The sequence below is a fragment of the Camelus bactrianus genome, chromosome 16, assembly GCF_048773025.1.
Source record: "Camelus bactrianus isolate YW-2024 breed Bactrian camel chromosome 16, ASM4877302v1, whole genome shotgun sequence".
Lineage (NCBI taxonomy): Eukaryota > Metazoa > Chordata > Mammalia > Artiodactyla > Camelidae > Camelus > Camelus bactrianus.
This window is the reverse complement of record NC_133554.1, coordinates 30,784,225-30,797,563: the sequence shown is the minus strand read 5'-3', so window position 1 is coordinate 30,797,563 and position 13,339 is coordinate 30,784,225. Positions and strand designations below refer to the sequence as shown.

Here is a 13,339-nt window from a genome sequence, read left to right as displayed (position 1 = left end):
TGAGTGCATGTGTGCGTGGAGGGGGTGAGAGGGGCTGTGGGGGCAGGAGGTGCTGCCAAGACATGTTAAAGGAGACTCACAGCCTGGGTACAACTTGGGTGGCAGGAGGAGGCGGGGCTGATGATGGGAGAGTAGGTGGTGAGTGATGGGCAAGGGACAGGCTGCAGAGGGACAGGGCAGCCCAGGGGTCTCACAAAGCTTGTCTACCCTGGAGCAGGGCCTGGCGTGGTGGGGTTGGGCACGAGTGAGTGGGCAGGGGCAGCAGGTACAGCCATGGCTTGCCCCAGGATGCCTATTCTTCACCAGGGGTGCATATAATCATGGAGGGCACTGCCTGCCCCTGTCCCCAATCCCTGGGCTGTGCCTGCTGGGTATCACAGTCTCGGTGACTAAGTCACTTCTGTCCTGGGGCTGGCAAGGTGCCAGTCTCAGCTCTTCTCGGTAGGTGAGTCACTGCCCTGGCATCTCCCCCGGATGCAGCTGAGTCACTGGCCGTGCCTGCTGGGCAGGTGGGCACCGTGCTTGGGGTGGGGTTGGGGGCTACGTGTGTAGCCCCTAGCATCTTCTCTGATCTCTCTCTGGCATGTCCTGGCTCCACCCGCAAATCTGCAGAGCCATGCAAGGCTGATGTTTCTTCCCTATGCTCTGTTGAGGGTGTAAAGAAAGAGGTCGCAGGGTACTGGGTGGAAATGTATCTGGTAGAGTAAATGGTGGGGGAGTGTGGAGGGGATGGTGGTTTGGAATCTTAGCTCTGCCACTGATAAGCTGTGTGACCTTGAGCAAGGCAATTCCCTTTTCTGAGCCTCAGTTTTGTCATCTGTATGCCAGCAGGAGCCCTGCCCCCATTACCCTTCAAGGACTGTGAGAATCAGATGGGTGGGGCCATGAGGGGGCTTATGGGCGGAGCTCCTTTCGGGATGAGCTGGGCGGCTGGGGAGAGGAAGAGGCTTCAGCGGAGGTGGGTTCAGGTCCCAGCAGACGTCTCCACCCCACCTGCAACCAGATGGTTTGATGGGGGGCAGTATTTCTCATCCTCTGTCCCAGTGACCCTGGAAGCTATTCTTGAGGAGTTCCCCGCGCGGGCTGTGAGAGGGAGGCCTTGTTTTGCTGGAAGTGTGGGCCCTCCTGGGGTGTCTCACAGCTATTTTGTATCTGCCAGGGGCTGTCACGGGCCCTGCACCTATCAGGGCTCTCTCATATTTCCTCTAGTTTGGAGAGGGATCCGAATTTTGGGAAACCAGCCGCTAGCTCCTCCCCCAGGCCCACTCCTGTCTGCAGGAGGGAAAGTGTAGGCCCCAAGAAGGGGTATCTTTTCTAAGGAGTGAGGAGCATCTGGAGCTGGGGCTTTTCTCCCTCTCCCAGTCTCCTGCTGCCTCCTGCGCTCTTCTCCCCTCTGGCATGAGGGTCCCTGGAGGGTGGGGGGTATGAGGATGGAGTTCAGCTGGGCAGAGAGGGAGTGCTTAAAGGTGTGCAGGCTGTGTCCTTGTACACATGGGTGCCAGTCTTCTGTGCTGGAGTGTCTGACCCCCTGTGGGGAGCACGGTTGTGGGTGCATGAATTTCTTCCCTCGTCTGCAACGGGGCCTACTGCTACCTCTGTTCAGGAGTGTGCCCCGTCTTCTGCTTCATGACCTTGTGTGGGTCATGAATGCCTGTCCTGTATGTGCTTGTTCTGTGTGCTCATGGATATGTATACATGTGTACCCTGGGTATACACATGGGGTGTACACACGTGTGCTCTGAATGTGCATATATGGGTGCCAGGTGTGCATCTGCACACCTGAATCTCCATGTGCAGGAGTGTACCTGACCCCCATGAGCTGGCAGGTGAGTGTTAAGGCCACCTTTCGTGGGAGGCAGTATACCTGTGTTTATGCACACTTACATTTTTGTGTCCATGCTTCTTCCCCTCTAGCCTCTGCTGGAAGGAAGATTGATCGAATCTAGGCCAGGAGGAGCCTGTGCGGGCTGGGGGTGGCTGGCACTGAGTTCCCTCTGAGGCTGGTCCAGGCGGCGCCCCCTGCTGCTGGCTCAACTCGAGCTGGAAGGCCTTTGGTGGAGGGGTTGGGGGGGAAGGGGTTAAGCGTTGGCGTCCACATCTGGGAGCCATTGGCGCATTCCTGCCCGCTGAGCGCATGTTTGCGGATGGATCTGGACGGGACGGGGCGGGAGGGGCTGGGCGGGCGGTTTGCACCGGCGAACGGAAATCCAGACGGGAGTGGGAGACTGCCCAGACCCGCAGGCGGGAAGAGGCCTAGGGAAGCGCTGCCCCGGCGCCCTTCTCCTGCGCCGGACCTCAGGGCAGAGCGTCCCGCGGGGCCGGGCTTGTCCTACCTCACCAAGGCTGGGGACCTAAACCTGGAGAGAAACAATCAGAAACCTCAATTCTAGAGCCTTCCCTGCAACGTGCGATCGTGGACTGAACCCAGTGTCCACTCCTAGCCTTGGGTTCCTCGCCTATAAAGCGGGGGCCGTCGGGCCGGCGGGTCTGAGATCTCAGCCAGCCGGGTCAGGCTGAGCTTCTCCTCACTGGGGTGGAGGCCTGGGAGGGTGGCACTTCCCCTTCCAGTGGGAAGTCCTATGGGGGCACTTGTGGCCACTTCTCTGACGGAGAACGGGGGGGGAGGGGTGTTCCCTAGTGATTCCTCTTTCTCTCCCCGCAGTAGGCTGCTCGAGGTGGGGGCAGGGTCCTTCCAAACGGATCAGCAGGCTGGGATGGGGTTTGTGGCTGTGCAGGGGCTTGGGGTCTCTGTAGAGGGAGAGTGGTTCAGATCTTGCCCCGTTGGAACAAGAATGCGGGCTTTCCTGGCTCCTCCAGCCTGGGCCAGGAGAAGGAAGCTCGAGTCTGAGAGTCCCATATCATGCAGGGGTGCTCCTGGGCGCCCCCTTCTCGGCTCTTGCAAGATCCTAACTGCCGCTGCCCTTTTTGGGGAAGAGTACTGGGGGTTGCTGAGAGGTTGGGCTGGGCCAGAGTCCCTCCGACCCACTTGAACTAGAGCAGTGTTTGGGGGAAGAGGAGAGAGGTGTACTCGACGGCGGTGTACCTGCTATTGCACTTCTTTTTTTGCCGGTGAGAAGATTAAGATTCAGAAAAAGGAAGCGACTTGTTCAAGGTCACACACACAGCCCTCAGTTCCAACGGGTTCCTGGAGGAGGTTTATAATTGTACGAGTCAGGGGCCTGACAGCTAGTGCTGGGGTCACTGTATTCACTTCCATATTACGTCGCCGCGTCTCTAACCCCGGTTTAGGTGTGAGGGGGGTGTGTGTGTGTGTGATCTGTGCCCCTGTGAGTGTGGGTGTGTGTGGTTGGGGGGAGGGGAGTGGGATACCCCACACTGCAGTCCTTTCTCCACCGAGCCTCCTCTCCATTCTTTGCGCAGAACTTCACCCCCTCCTCGCTCTGAATCTCCTTTGGGGCAGAGGGAGGGATTCTCCCAGTTTCCCACGGTCCAGCCTTCAGCTAGGCACGGCTCCTTTAAGACTTGCCCTTTCCCTGGGTCTATCAGGGAGGGAGGGGGAGCATGAGCTTGTGAGTCCGCCTCTGGCTGGTGATTGGCCGGTGGGCGGATGGGGGCGGGCCCGAGGGTGAGGGCCTCCCTGCTGCTCGGTACCCTCCGCCCCCCTAGTCTGGGGCTCCGGGTAAAGTTTCAGCCTCCGCACGTGACTCGCCATGGCCGCTGCCTGCGCCCCGCGCCCCTGAGCCGCGGCCCCCCAGACCGCTCCTCTCCCTGGACCCCGCAACTCCTGAAGTGAAGCAGCTCCGAAGCTCAGGGTCAGTGCAGACGCCGTGCCCGCGGGCGACCCGGACGGATTGCGTCCCCTCCTGCGAGGTAACCTCTCCCCCCGGGATTTTGGAGACCCTCGGGCTCCCGGAGGCGTCGGGGTCCCTTGGCTTACTCCTGATAGGATCTTCGGGCTGGGACCGGGTGCTGGGTGGGTTCCGACGGGAACCTGGGGTTTCCTGGGCTTCCCAACCCGCCTCCTCTGTGCCCAGGATGGGGGAGCCCCGACTGTGCGTCTGTCTGCGCCGGTGTCTTCGCGCGCAGCCGTGAGGCGTCTGGGGCAGTCTGCCGCTTGTGTCTCCCGCGCCCGAGCTCTGGCAGAACTGCCGCTGGGAACTCCTCCTCTCTCTCGCTTTTCCCTTCACAAACAAGCAAAACAAAAAGACTTTCAAACCTGTTTGGGGAGAGATCGGATGCCCAACGGACTAGCCTCCTCCTCTCCCTCCTGTTATCTGAGCCGCCCTGTGGTTTGGGGAGAATCAGCCCGGGGGCCCACCCCCATTCAGAGGCTGGGGGGCGGGGCTCATTCAGCTGGTGTCCCCCGTGGAGTGCGGGGAGCCGTCAGAATTGGGTACGGGAACCAGTGCAGCCAGGGGAGGGATGTCTCTGGGTCTGGTGTTACCATGGGGTTGTGGGAGCTTTGAGGGGTGTGGGGAGGAAGGAATAGATTGGTCGTCTTTGCTCTGCTGAGGGTGTGTGGGACCTGGTGCCACCCACGAGGCGGGGAAGCTGCTAGCCAGATGTGTATGTGGGAGGGGGACGTTGGAAAATCTGCTTGGCAATGCCTCTTCTTCCTGGGCATTGCCCTATTGTCAGGCTACTCCGTCGGAAGAGGGATGGGCCCCCAGTGTGCTAGGCTGGGGATGGGGGCCGAATCATGTGGAAATCAGACAAGGAAAGCCCCCCAGTCTTGGGGACACTTCTCCATCATCCACCCTATCTTGGATAGGATGCCTATGTGCTGGCATGGAGGGGTACCCTTGGCCCCCACCTAGTGCCATTTCCCTCTTCTGTAACCAGATTGCTTTCTACCTGTGAGATGTGTGCACATGTATGTGTGTGTATGTTCTCAGAGGGCCTTGTTCCTGAGAACACTCCCCCACTCCCTGCTGCTTACCCCCAACCCTCACCTCTGCTCCTGATCACCGACCCTCCTCCAGTTTCCTGGTTGGGAAATTTAAGAATGTCTCTTGTCTCCTTCCCTGGCTGCCTGGTCCTGGTCGTAGAGCAGGGTTGTTCTGGGGAAGTGGTTCAGTAAGGACACCAGGTCTTGCTAGGAAGTGGGCTCAGGTCCCAAACTCTCCTCCAGGGCCTGGTGTTTGATGGGGAGGCTGGGCCGGGGAAGCCCCATGTTGCAGTGGAGGAGGGGGTGGCTTGGAGCCTTGGGGTTTCCCCTGTGAGGGATGGAGATGAGTCTGGGGGAGGGAACAAGAGAAAGAATATTTGGAGCTGGAGGGAGGAGGGGGGCAGTTGTGGAGTCAGAGTTTGTGGCTATGAAAGATGTTGGTGCGCTGGGAGGGGCTAGGGCATCCATTCTGCCTGAGAGTCTGGGTCATGCTGGTCCTGAGGCAGAGTGGTCACTGGGGTCAGATGTGCAGAGGCCCTTGGGAGATGAGGCTCTTGAATTTGGAGGGACTTTGAGGGTGTGAGTGAGTGTGTGTGAGGTGGTCACCTCGGGAGTCTCCTGCCATGCTGGTGAGGGCAGGGCAGATGGCAGTTCTGAGAAGACCCTGGGTTTGGAATGGCTTCATCCTGGCCATCTCCTCTTATAGTCCCTAAATCCCCTGGTCCTTCAGGTTGACCCCAAATGCCCCTGCTATCACTCTGGGAAACCTCTCTGGTCTCCCTCCGACTCCCACACATGTGGCAGCCTGGCAGGAAGCTCGCTGTGGGCAGCCCCATCCTGATCCCCCCCATGCCTCCCCCGCTGGGCACAGTCACCCACATGTGCCATGACGTGGTTCCTGCCACCCCGTCTGTTGTGGGGAAAAGGGCATTGTCTGAGTGGCCCTTCAGGTCTGTTTGGGGGGCATTGACCCAGACCTCAGTTAATTAGCTCCTCTTCCTCTAAATCGTTTGGTCTTGGAAGCTGTCTCTGCCCTCTGGGACCTCCCCCTCCACCCCAGCCCCCCACTGCTTGCTCAGATTCAAGGTCTTAGGTGGCGTGGTCATCAGAGCTATGTGGCAAGGTGGGGCCTGCCCCCAAGTAAAACCTCAGTGCCCCGTTCCCTGTCCTCTGGGTGGCATGGGCAGGGCAGGCCCTAGACTAGGCGGTATGGGTGGGTGTGCTTGGGACTCTGTGGGGTCCACTGAGGAGCACTGTCTGGGATCAGGAGTTATGGATGGGCATCTGGGGAAGGAAATTCTATTCCCCATGATGAGTAAATGGGGTCATCTCCACTCTCCCAGCGCCCCACACCCTTTCTAATGGTAGTGATTTGGGGAGTGTGGGAAGCTGGCAGGGCCCCTGGCAAAATGGCCAGGGTTGTCTTGACTTACTGGGTTTTGGGAAAGGAGTGTGGCAGCTGATACCCCAGTTCCCAAGGCTTTGGCTACACGTCGTCCTCTCTGATGCCTGCTGTCTCCCCCTCTCTTCCCCTCTCCTCCCTCTGGCTGCTGTACGGAGCCCACAGGGTTTGTGGGGGGATGTGGGGTGGGGGTGAAGGCCTGGATCTCCGTGTGTGTCCAGGCGGTGTTCTGGGGATTGGCAGGATTGGCTGAGGGAGTCTGGGCATCCCTGCAGGGTGGGCGGCATGTGAGGACCAGGCTCAGAGTGTGAGAATGTGTCAGTGTTGGTGTGTCTGTCCTGTCTGGCTCGGGCGTGGGTGTCTCTTGCTCCGTCTGGCTCTTGCCTCCCGCTCCAGTCCCCGCCCCCCCTCCTCAGCTGGGACCGCCTGCTTGCTCTCTCTCTCTCCGCAACTGGAGCCTCCCTTGCCTGTTCCTGGAATTTGGAGAGGAGGAGGAAGAGGCCGGCAGACAGACCTCCCACACTCTAGCCTGCCCGCCTGGCATCGTGGGGAAATGAAATAGGTGCTATGGAACTAAGGTTTCCCTGCCTTCCCCAGACCTTCCAACATACATCACAGAGTCTGGGGGGGGGGACGGACAGGGGGCAGGTCTCACAGAAGGTGCCTGGGCTGCCCCCCCACCCACCAGGCAGCTATGCCTCCTTCTTCTACCCAGCATCCCTCCAGGGCCCCTACCAGGACCTCCAGGCACCACTGTCAGCCTGGAGAGTGGGTGGAGGATTAGGCTGCTGCCAGCCTGGCCGGCACCTGTTGCCAACCCCCAGCCCTGTAACTGGAGCTGGCCGGGGAGCGGGGCTGCAAAATGACAGGTGGAATTTCTGCAGCCAGGCAACCCCCCACCCACTGGATATGCCTTTCCCTTCCAGGCCCCGGAACAAGGAAAGCCTGCTCCCCCCTCCCACCGGCAAGTGTCAACCTGATCTCGCAGATGATGTCCCTATCCTGCCTGTGGGGGCAGGGCCTGGGAGATGGGCAAGGGGATGAGTTTATTTCTCCTGGCCCAGTGACTCCCACCCCCATCACCAGCTGCAGAGCTGCGTTGCCCTTGTTCAAGTTTTCTGAGCTCCGCTGCTCTGGCAGGGCTGGGGGGCGTGGGGGTGTGTAGATGGGGGTGGTTCTCTGTTAATGTTTTAATTGCATAAAAACTGGGAGCTCAGCTCCAGGCCAGTGGGGAGTCTGGGTCTGGCTGGCCGCCCGGTTTGGGCTAAATATAGTCTGGGACATCTGCAGAGAAGGGGAGGGGGTGGAGGGAGGTTCCATTCCCCCCACCTCTGGCCAAGGTGCCCTCGTCTGGGCGGGCACCTTGGAGCAGGGAGGGGGATTCCTCAGCGCAAAAGGCAGGGGAGAGACGGTGGGGGCGGGGCACAGTTGGGACCTCGCCTGCCTGGAGGCCAGTAGCCGCCTGAGATGAACCCGGAGACTCAGGACTGAGCTGGAGTGGGGCGCGCCAGGGCTGGATCCTGTGGCTCTGCGCCCCTCCCCCTAGAGCTGCCTGAGGTCAGGCAGTCTCTGTGTGTCACTGCGCCCGGTGGTATGTCACCGTGACCCACTCTGTGTGCCTGTGTATACACACCTACCTTGGAGTAGCTCCCTCCCGGCCCCTCCCCTGGAGGCTTTGTCCCCTGGGTCCTACTGCAGTTCCCCAGCCCTCCTTCCTTGTGTCCTTTGCCCCACAGTGAAACCTTCAGCCCAGGAATCGAGACTTGAGAAGGGGAAGCTGCGGTGGGGAGTTCTCTGATCTCCAGTCACGGCAGGAAGTGGAAGGGAGGGGGACCAAAGGGGGAGAACCATGAGTGGCAGGCGGGGAGGGAGGGCCCATCAGCCCTGTGACCAACCATGCACACTGCGGTAGGGGATGGCCACCCTCCCCGCTGCCCCTTTCCCTCCAGTTCCAAGTGGGGGAAACTTAGGGGACAGCTGATTCTCCGGGGGGCTGCTAACAATCTTCAACGCCCCCCCTTGAAAAAATGTCTTCCTGTCACGTGGCTGTCACTTCCTGTCCCACTGTGGTTCCCGGGATGTTTGTTATTGGTTGCCATGGAGACGGCCGCCTTGGGCACTACCCTGGTTCTTGTGGGGAGGGAGCTGCTCCTCCCCCTAGGCCCACAGTTGGAGGGGTTGGGGGACCTGCCCAAGGGGCTGTTTCAGGCTGAGTGTGTGTGGTCTCCAATGCCCCAGATCCCCCAGGGCCCCCCAGACTTCTGTCTGTGGGAAGGAGTCACAGCCACCCACTCAGACTGAGTGTTGCGGAGACTGTGACCGCGTCTGGCTGTTTGGCTGTGGCTGCCTGTGAGCCTGACTAACTGTGCAGACCGTGCTCCTTCCAGCCTGGGTCCCGCCGCCTCAGAAAAACGACCAGTCCCTATCCCTCTTTCACTTTGGAGCCTTCTCCCATCATGTGTTCTCATGGCAACTACCCTCCCCAGGTAGTTTCTGTAGCTTCTAGGGGTCCAGGCTGGAGTGAAGGGGGGCTCTGTGCAGGCTCCCCGGTTGTGTGTGTTTTGGAGGTGGTGGTCTGCAGAGCATCCTCTCCCCTCCACAGGGCCTGCACCAGCTTCTGCCTGACCCCGCAGGCCCTGTGCATTACTGGGCAGACCCTGGGACTTTGTGACCATCCTCTCCATCCCCTGGTGGGCTTCTCTGTTCAGCTAGGGATGTAGAGGGGAAGAGACTCTTTAGCTCCAGGCCCAACTGAGTAGGCCGGTGCTGAGTAGGAAGTTCCTGGGGGGCCAATGGATGGGGGAATATGGGGCGGGGCACAGTCTGACTCAGGCCTGGTCTGGGGTCAGAGCCAAAAGGATATCCTGAGGCAGGAGTGGGCCGTTCCCGGCTTCCCTGCAGCCTGGGTCCCCAGGGAGGGATGCTGGGAGGGGTTTAGTAGTACTGTGTCCTGCTGACAGTCTGTCTGCCCTGGGCTTCAGTCTCAAGGTTGGAGGGGTGGATTGCTGTAGCCTTGCACACACACCTCCAGGCACAAACTCACGCGCACACACACACGCACACTCCCCTACCTGCTGCTCTGTGTGCGCCCCCCCCCCCCACTGTGAGAGTTGTGCTTCCTGCCCACTGCAGAGGGGAGACAGTGGTGAGGGGGCAGCTGCCAAGGTGGGGGTGGGGAAAGCCCCGTGCCAGGCTGATTGTCAGGACGGTGGTTTCCAAGCTGGGGGGGGGTCCCCTTTTGTCTGTGCCCCTTCGGTCCCCAACCCCGGACAGGGCTGCCTTTGTGTGGTCCACACGCTCCTGTGGTCTGGCTGTGGCCTCAGCGGCCTCATCTCTTCCTCTTCCTGTTTTCTTCCTTCCCTGTGGGTCGGTCCTTTTCCTGGAGGCCTGGGCTGCCCCCTGCCCTTTCACCTACTCTCTGCTCCGAGAGAAACCTGGGTGGGAGGCTTCAGCTCTGGTTCTGGGTGGGCCCCTCAGCCACCCCGGGGCTTCAGAGCCCTGAGCACCTCTCCCAGGGGCTCTGGGTGTGGTCCCTGGGGCTGCAGGAGTAGGGATACTGCCCTGACTGGCAGAGACCCCGAGCTTCATCCTCCCAGAACCTGGCCTGTCCTGGGCTTGGGTTGTGCAGTTGCCCTTTCTGCCTGGTGTTCAGGCACGGCTGAGATGGTGACACGTGGAGGTCAGGCAGCACTGTGCAGCTGGGGTAGAACCTTGGGCCCGGTGGGGTACCAGTTGGGGAGACATCAGACCTGCTTTTCCGGGACTAAGGGCTGCGTCTTGAGACAGTGGGGCACAGACAACATCCAGAGGCAAGACGCTGGACTGCAGCCCTCCCTGGACTCTCCCAGGATGTGCTCAGGGCCTGTGCATGCTTGAGACAGGCTTTTGAACAAGTCCTAGCTCCAGCGAGGCAGGCCTGGGCTTCTGAGGGGCTGGTGGGGAAGAGATGCCCTCCACCTGTCCCAGCCTCACCCCACCGATCCTTCTCAGGCCCTCCTGGGGTGGTCTCTTTCAAAATGAGGCTGGCCTGGCCAGCTTCCTGCAGCCCAGAGCCGGGTGAGCAAAAGGTAAACAGAAGACCCGAGTGGCCGCCTGCCTTTTGAGGAGAGGAGAGAGGGGCCCCTGGAAAAAAGGGGAAAAGGGAGTAGTGTTCATCAGTCGGCTGATCTGAGGAGGATGGGGGAAGGGAGACATTGTGGTTTTGTGTATGTGTGTGTGTGTGTGTGTGTGTGTGCCCGCGTGCGTGCGTTTTCCTGGAAAGTTTATAAATAGTTCCAGCCCACTGTTCTGGTTTGAAATCTGCCCTGTCCCGCCCTGCCCTGCTCTGCCAGCTCCTGGCAGAGGAGGGGGTCCAATGGGGCCAGGTCTTTGCTCTGCCAGGTCTGGAGTCCCTGCCCCCCACCCCCTAGTTGAGCTTGAGCTTCGGGTGTCATTTGCATATGATTCATTGACTGTCTAGAATGCTTAGGAAACCCCCATCTCCCCTTCTTTTAAGCTCCCAATCCTTGTTCCCTCCTCTCAGCCCCTCTGGGACTGCCTGGCTTCTAGTCCTCAGGAGCCCCGTTGTTGTGGGGAAACCCAGGGAGCAGAGATAAGAGAGTGGATGAAGAAGGGGGGCTGGGCCAGCTGGGTTTGGGGACCCCTGGCTCCTCTCCCCTGAGGGTAGAGGAGGAAATAGTCTATTTCTCCTCCCCTCCTCCCCCTCCCCAAATCCAAAGGTTTCCCTTTTTTGGTTTGTGAAATGAAAGAAGGGAATTTGGGAAAGGGTTGTGGTCAGGCCTCCACCCACACCCCGAACAGTCCTCACCCCACATTCCTCTTCTCAGTCTTGGAGGGGGGAGCAGACCCTGGGAAATGGGTAATTCTTCTGCCAGCCCAGCCTGCAGATGCTGGCCCTGGTTGGGAGAAGAAAGGGAGAGCTGACACAGTGCCCAGTGAGGCACAGAGCAGGGAGCCACCCAAGTGGTGCTGGTGGGCTTGGGGGAGGAGGGGACCCTGTCAACCCGAACCTCCTATTTGCCAGGCTCTATGCTCGGTGCTTTCCAGGACTTTTATCTCTTAAATCACATAACCAGTTGTTGAGGTAGGCAGTTCACAGGCGAGTAAACAGATGCTCAGAGAGGTTATGTGACTTGCCTAAGGTCACCCAGAGTGGCAGAGCTGAGATTTGACCCTTCAAACCTCTGGTTCTTTCACGGCTGGTTCTTTATAGATCAGTCAGCTCTTGCTTCTTCCCCAGGGTGTGACTCTGGGGACATAACATAACGAACACCTGACCCTGGAGAAGGGATCCTGGCACCTTTTAGGGGTGAGGGAGGCCAGGGGTGCATGGCTGGTGGCAGCCCCCATCCCACCCCTCTTTCTCCCATGCCTAGCATGGGCTCCGAATGTGGGAGGTGTGGGCCTGTGGTTTTTCTCTCCGTCGAGGGTGCCCATGGGCAGTGGAGGTGGCAGGCATAGGGTGGAGGTTGGATGTGGGTAATTTGTTTTCCCTTTCTTTGGTGCTGGTTTCGATTCTCTGACAGTGTCTTCTCTACCCCTGGGTGCAGGGGGCCAGGGCCCAGGCATCTCCCCAGGGGTCATGGTTCCAGAGAGGCCTTCTGAGGCAGGGCCTGTGCTCTTTGGCCCCGCCCCCATCATCCCTGCCCTTGCCCATCCCTGTTCCTTGGCCAGTCTGGCCGTTGGCCCATTTCTGTGACCTTTACCCCCTCCCTCGGCTCAAGGCTTCCCCTCGGGAGCTGAGTAACTTTGCACTGAAGTTTGCAGGCTGAGCTCCTTTAGTGAGGCTCTGATGGGGGAGGGGGAGGGGGAGGCCTTCCAGCCTCTCCCTGGGGTGTGTATCTGTGGGCGAGATTTTAAGTATGGTCCAGTTTCAAACTACTTGGGAGCAGAGTTAAGGCTTTAAGGTGGCTGCTGTTAATCTCTCCTCTAAGGTCAAGGGTGGGCTTCAGAGGGTCCAGACTGAATCTGCCCCCACCCCTCCAAAGCCGGGTCAGTATGTATGGGGTCTGGAGTGAATAGCTTCCTGGGCCTCGGCCTCGGGCCTCACTTCAGGGAGCGGGCCCCTAGGTGGACCTGAATCCACCTGGCTGTTTCTCAGAGGGTGCACCTCTGTGCGTATTTGGACCCTGGGTCGGCAAGGAGGCAGGTGCGGAGGCCAGCCTGGCTGAGTTAGGGCCAGGGAATGTGCAGTTTGGGAAACCGTGGGGCTGTGGTCGTGTGTCTGTGGGGAGCTGTGTCCCGGACTGTGCACGCAGGCCTGGAGCCGGCTTCACTGTGTGTGGAGCCCCGGTGTGGAAAGGTCGCACCCCCAGGTTCCCTCTCGTCACGTGCCACGTGCACGCCCGCACACACACAGGCTGGGTGTGCAGACGTGCTCTTGCCCACCGGATGCTTTCCATAGACCTGCGCGTGTGAGTTTCTGCAAGTGTGTGTGTGTGTGTGTGTGTGTGTGTGTGTGTGTGTGTGTGTGTGAGAGTCTGAGAGAGAGGGTCTGACTGTCAACGCCAATGAGGCTCAGGCAGCCCCTCCTTCCCTTGCTGGCTCGAGTTCCCCTTGTGTGGGGCCCCTCAGGGGTTGGGGGGGCCAGGGTGGCAGCTGGCCCGATGGGTGGGGCCCCTGTTCCTCTGACGTCAGCCTCTCTCCAGCCTGGGAGGGAATCAGCAGGGGCCCAGGGAGGGAAGGGGGCACCTCACTCAGAAATAAGGAGAGAGGCCCTATGGTTGTCATAATTAGTAACAGTGAAAAATCATGGTCATTAACCAGGTCCAGATTTCACTCCTAGGGGAGTTGCCCCCTCCCTAGCAAGTACCTGTCCCCGCCTCCCCTCCCTCAGCCCCTCACAGGCACAGTCTGGCTGGCTGGCTGAGCTGGGCCCAGAAGTCCTGGCCTCGTCCACAGTGGCCTTGGCAGAACTCCCCATCCCAGGCATGGTCCTCGGCCAAATACTGGCCGTGTGTGTGTCCCCTGGATTCCAGGTCTGAGCCTGGAGCCTGGAGCCTGGAGCTTGGAACCTGGTATGGCTTGAGCTTGGGGAGGAAGGGGTTGGAAAAGGAGGCAGTCCTTATTTTGGGTCTCTGTGGCTCTGT

General features: G+C 60.0%; 1 protein-coding gene across 3 annotated transcripts in view; it reads left to right on the top strand.

Annotated features, from left to right (window-relative positions):
- RARA (retinoic acid receptor alpha) overlaps positions 1-13,339 on the top strand; it is a 42,494-nt gene that overhangs the window by 5,317 nt on the left and 23,838 nt on the right. Inside the window, exon 1 of one of the 3 annotated variants that reach the window (XM_010960446.3) lies at positions 3,353-3,831. The exons of the other annotated variants lie outside the window; for them this stretch is intronic. The gene's annotated coding sequence lies outside the window, so the exon portion shown is untranslated. Of the gene's footprint in view, positions 1-3,352; positions 3,832-13,339 lie in introns of those variants that run through there. 3 annotated transcript variants of the gene reach the window in all.